Consider the following 5,674-nt stretch of genomic DNA (forward strand, 5'->3'; position numbering starts at 1 on the left):
ACCGCGGAGGGGAAGGGGGGGCCGAGGGGCGACGCACACAGCTGAACGAAATCTTGGACTGAGGTGGCTCCCTCCGGGGGGCCGCGAATCACGTAAAGCAAACGACTCTCAGCAACGGATATCTTGGCTCTTGCAACGATGAAGAACGCAGCGAAATGCGATACGTAGTGTGAATTGCAGAATTCCGCGAATCATCGAGTCTTTGAACGCAACTTGCGCCCGCGGCTCGTCCAAGGGCATGTCTGCCTGAGCGTCCACACGACCCCCACGCCGAACCTCCCCCCCATCCCGCTCCCGGGATGGCGGGGGACGTGCGGCGGAGATGGCCGTCCGAGCGCGCCTCCCCCGACGCGTCGCCCCCTCGCGGGGGCCCCCTGATTGCGAGCGCGTGCGTCGCGTTCGGTGAACTCCCATTTGAAGGAACGCTCAATATGACAAGTTTGAATACAAAAAAACGCGCGAATTGTGGAATCCGTACAGGGCCTTTTGGGGGGACTGGTGTCAAAATCTTCTGAGTGTGTTCTAGTGCTTTATTTTATTATGCCTTTATGTCACTTGGGGCCCCATCGGACGGGGTCCCATAAGTTGGTGGGAACTCTTCTTTAAAAATAGGCCACTCGTCAAGACAATGTAAGTCTATAAAACTTCTTCTGCCTCTTCTTCTTAGGGTTTGGCCCCTTGGCCGGGATCTGAAGGTTGGCTCCGTTCTTCAGTGGCTTGACACGTAAGCGCTTTGTGACATGTAGTCACTCTGTTCTTTGTACAGTAATCTCAAAGTTCTTTGGGAAGCCCACCACAATACTTCTCAATTTGCTCTGTTAGTGCCACAAACCTGTAGGAGGCTACTCTCAGTAGGTTTACAGAACCTCTGATTGGCCTCCTGTAGGCTCTTGCAAGTAGCCACAGTGAGTTGGTGCCAATCTGTCATGACATCGGCTTCAAATTCATTTGATAGCCATGCAGATGCAAACATTTGCTTGAAGTATACCCATGTGGCGGGTGTTGTCCTTGCATCGATAGTGTCGTCCACCATGTAAGCGCATTGCCTTTCAAGAAAGTGGCAGCTTTCCTAACCTTGGAGGCCTCTGTAAAATTCCCCCCTGCATAAGCTATATCAAACTGCTGGAGGAAAGTAAGACCCTTTGCCTTATCCTTAAAGCTGCTGAAAATTTCAAACTTGACAGTTGCACCACCTTCTTTGTAGGCTTTTGGCTTTTCCAGAGCTCCAAATTGTCATAGGGAATTGTTTGCAACATGGGCACTGTGATAGGGATCATTTGTGCCCCTTGGCCATTGACATTTTGCGTCACTCGTGCCATATGTGCCTGCTGGTCGGAAAAACTAGCCATGCCAAAATTGTCCATTGGCACCCCAAATTGGCCTTGGTTGCACTAAAACCCTTGGTTGCACCATACATGGGGTTTGGCATCATGCCTTGCATACTGCCAAAACACTGTTCTTGGCATATATTGTTGGTTTCCATGCGCATAACCAGCCATGCTCTGAAACACTGATCCACCCCAAAATACCCAGGATGTACTGTGGGTGGTGGAAAAACCTATTGCATAGCCGTGAAATTGGTTCCCTGTCCATTTAATGCAACATTTGGACTTTGAAAATTGGCTAGCTTAACTGGTAAAGCCTGTGGAATAGGTGTCCTAACCACCTGTTTGTGGATAGAAGGAAGTTGTCTTGGAGCCCCAACTGACTCTGCAACATGAGAGTGCTCCCTGCCCTGCTAAGAGGCACAAGGGACCTAGGCTTTAGCTCTACTGCATGAGACAGTTGCCTCGTCTGTTGTGACACTTACAGGTTATAAACTCCTTTAGGTTGAGGTAGGGCAAAACCTTTATCAAATTCTTATCAATACAATCATACAAATGATTTATAAATAAGTTTGACGAGAGCTCAATTTTTGGGTGAAACTGTCGCACATCTGCCGATCTAGAATCCGATTGACGCGGGGGATGGCTCATTGGATTCCTCTAACCTAAAACGACATGCATGTCATGCCAGATGCCCATTGTAGTGCAATAGCATCTGTCAAAACGCGTGTACAAACCATTTATGCAAGAGGGTTCCAAAATTGGAAAATTGGCTCTTGAAGTCGATGAAGCATGTCCACGTGGCACATAGAGCCATGTGCACGTGACATCCCCTCCTGCTTAAGGTGAAGTACCGGTACCGAACTCCATGCACGTCGTAAGATGGTCTCGCTCCTTCTAGATGATGTCCTCTGGCTCCCTGGGTGATGTGGAAATGTTCAAAACACAAGGAAGATGATGATGCATCTACTCTCAAAGAATGGACTGTCTCTTGGGTCAACGATGTCCTTCTTGGTTACCGACCAACAATAAACTTTGCTGCCCCAACTCGGATGGTGTGAACCAAACTGCAAATCGGATGGATGCTTGTCGAACGAATGGCTGTATATGCAAACGCTGATGTCCACGACGGTTACCAGCCAGCCTATGCTTCCCCTACGTGGAAAGATTGGCGAGATCAATGCCAAATGGGGGATGAAGATGGTTGTGTCCTTTGAATGCCCACGAACCAAGGCAAGTCCTCTGTATCATGTCTCATGAAACCGCCAAATAACTCCTCAAAGATAGAAGCTCCTCTTGGGGCTCTAGATTGTTGTATGATGGAAGGTCTAGATGAATCCTCGTCTGTGCAATGGATGTGGCTGCGAATGTAGGCTCACGATGCCTACGAACTCTCGCAATGGTTGCCTCGGATTGGAACCTTTTGGCTCCCGATTGATGGGTATTGATTGCTAAGAAGATGCCGGTGGTGTGGACTCGATGTGCTGCCAAAGTGTGTACAAATCGATGACGATGCAATGCCTCTTCTGGAATGATGGAAATCTCCAAGCAGATGGGAGAGATGGTTGTGCAAACAATGCGAAGACTCCAAACCTAATAGACTGGCTTAAATTGCTCTTTCCTTTGTCATGATAGGCTGCTAGCAAATCTTGATACTCACAATCAACATCTTCATGTTTCCAATGCATGTCTTCAATGAGGTGGTCTGTTGTGTTGAAGAAGATATGATTGCAAATATCCATGCTAGGATTTCTTTGTGGCGAGGTGGTCGAGTGCGCACGCCAAGTCAACTACCCTCTTGCAAGCGCACCACAAGTGTAACCCCGGTATACAGTGTTTGCATTTCCTATGCTCAAGGCGCACGGTCGTGCAATTCCCTGAGTGAGAGAAGCTGTCACAAACTGCTGAGGTGTCAAGCCATTAAAGAACGGAGCCAACCTACAGATCCCGGCCGAGAGGCCTAAACCCTAGAAGCAGTAAAATCAGTATAAGAAGAAGAAGCAGAAGAAGTTTTGTCCACTTACAAAGTCTTGCCGAGTGGCCTATTTTCAAAAGAGGTTCCCACCAACTTATGGGACCCCGTCCGATGGGGCCCAAGTGACCTAAAGGCATTAAAATAAAGCACACACACCCTCAATCTCTTGCGTAAAAGATGATGATGTGGCAGTTGTATGGACACTCGCGATTTGTGCTGACAGTGCCACGTGGCAGCTTGTACGGATTTTTGCGTTTTACGTTGTTGCATGCTGACATGGCATGTGTACTGATTTCCATGATTAGCGCTGGACTGCTTTTTGGAGGCCAAGTGCTTTTAAAACTTGTTGCTTTTCATAGGCCAAGGGCCTTTAAATATGAGCCAAGGTCTCATTCTCTGCCATGCTTCTACGTGAAGGTGCAGAGGATGGAGTACCGACATTGTACTGAGTTCAAGCAATGTAAAGAAATATTGAAAGTGGCGCCAAGGTTTGGGGCCAGTGCTCTCTCTTGGGGTGGAACTCTGCCACTCCCCGTCTCGTGTGTCGTGCGCTCTCTCTCTCTTTCTCTTTCAGTTGACTTGTTATTTGAAGTGCTTAATGTTGTTGAGTCTGTTCTTCTCCGTTGGCACGTGGTGCCTGTCCACATGACAGTGGTATCAAAGCTTCAGGCGTGTGCTTTTCTGAAAGCATACGAATCCTACCAAAGAGCGAACGGAGCAAGATGGAAGTTTTATTGGAAAATTTATAAAAGAATCTTCGTGTCCCAACCCCGGACTTGTTAGGCACTCCCACCCTTAATCCATCGTGCATCGGGCGCGCATCCCTCTTCATCGCTCTGTCTTACAAGGCATAAGCCATAAGGAATCCAAGATCACTTGCATGAGAAGGATCAATTTTTTTTTGACCCACCAATTTTCTCAGAGCCAATGCTATGCAGTGGTGGAAGTCTAAAGTTACCAAGCCGCACACTCCAAGGACTTGGCAAACTTTCAAGAAATTTTTTTGGCCGAAGTTGTATGCCTTCAGACATCTTTCTTTGGAGTGCAGTTGCTGGCAGAGTGGGGTATCCCGAATGCTTGCCACAGAAACCCTAGCGCAATATAACTTGAAATTTCTCGACATCTCTTAGTAGGTGTCTCTTCTCGAGCTGATAACCTTGGAGGTCCAATGTGATTGCTATATCTTGGGACTACCATCACCTCTACAGGAACAATGTCTGTCGAGGCTTGTTTCGACCATTCAAGAGCTTATGGACCATGCTACGGGCGGCTATAACCTTATGGAAGAAATCTAACCCTAATTTTGGTGCAGGTTCCAAGATGGAAGCCTTGTCGACTTTCCAGCTCGACTGGTGTCGAGAATGCTTTTTCAATTTGAATTAGCAGTTTTCTGAATTCTTTCTGAGAAATTGTTCGGTGATTCTGTTTGGAATTTGTTTGAAATGGATGTTATCTGTTTTGAACCTGGCTTGGTGCCGATTTGAACTGTTTGACTCTGGTTTGAATACTGGTTTCAATCCTTGGTGATTTACTCCTGGGTGGAGTAGTGAGAAATGCTGTTTTGGTATTGTCTGAACCGTGGAACGACGCTAACGGGATGTCTGGGGAGCGTTTCGTTGTATGTTTGAAAATCTTGGAACGACGCAAACGGGATGTCCGGGAGCGTTTTGTTGTATGCTTGAACCTCCAAACGATGTAGGCTGTGGTTTGGGGGACGTTTGGTTGTAAAAGGCCTCTATATCTCCCGGCCTGGACCTTTTTAGGTTATGCGGGAGGAGTGATGAGGGAGTTGTTGTTGAACAACTCATGGTCCGGACGTGCATGTCCAGGCCGGTCACACTTGCATACCGTCTCTTGCACAAGAACACTCATTTCATCATGCAAGCATTTTACCGCGTGAACCACCTCTAATAGGTCATTTTATTTAAAGTGACTTTTGGAATTCTTTTTGTAAGTTTGTTGGAAAAGTAGGTAGGGAAAATTGCTAAAGATCTATAAAAGAAACCCATTGGGCACTCAGTAGAAGCAGAAGAAGCAGGACACAGAAGGGCAGGCACCCACAGGTCCAGCGTTTTCTCAAGGATCAGCCCAGCGTTTTCAGCCTCCAGCAATCAGCGTTTTCAGCCATCAGCCACCAGTGTTTTTAGTTTCAGCCTTAGCCTTGTGAGAACTCGCTCCCACCCGGTTGCAGATCCTCGCCAGATTCCCCATCTACACCCAAATCAGCCTAGCGTTTTCAGAATTCAGCAGATCAGCCAGCGTTTTCAGAATTTAGCTAGATCAGCCAATGTTTTTGCATTTCACCATTAGTGCGACTCGGCGGTTGCAGATCCAAGCCACAGTGCCGCCACAATAGCAGATCTATAGCAGAACA

At 47.6% G+C, this 5,674-nt stretch overlaps 1 non-coding gene across 1 annotated transcript; it reads left to right on the forward strand.

Moving 5' to 3' along the window:
• Positions 1–103: 103 nt before the first annotated feature.
• On the forward strand, positions 104–256 carry LOC147416954 (5.8S ribosomal RNA). The gene has a single exon (XR_015187459.1). It is a non-coding gene; the product is annotated as a 5.8S ribosomal RNA (ribosomal RNA).
• The last annotated feature ends 5,418 nt before the right edge of the window (positions 257–5,674 follow it).

Source organism: Adiantum capillus-veneris, unplaced genomic scaffold (genome assembly GCF_014529385.1).
Source record: "Adiantum capillus-veneris isolate H3 unplaced genomic scaffold, ASM1452938v2 Hic_scaffold_33, whole genome shotgun sequence".
NCBI classification, from domain to species: domain Eukaryota; kingdom Viridiplantae; phylum Streptophyta; class Polypodiopsida; order Polypodiales; family Pteridaceae; genus Adiantum; species Adiantum capillus-veneris.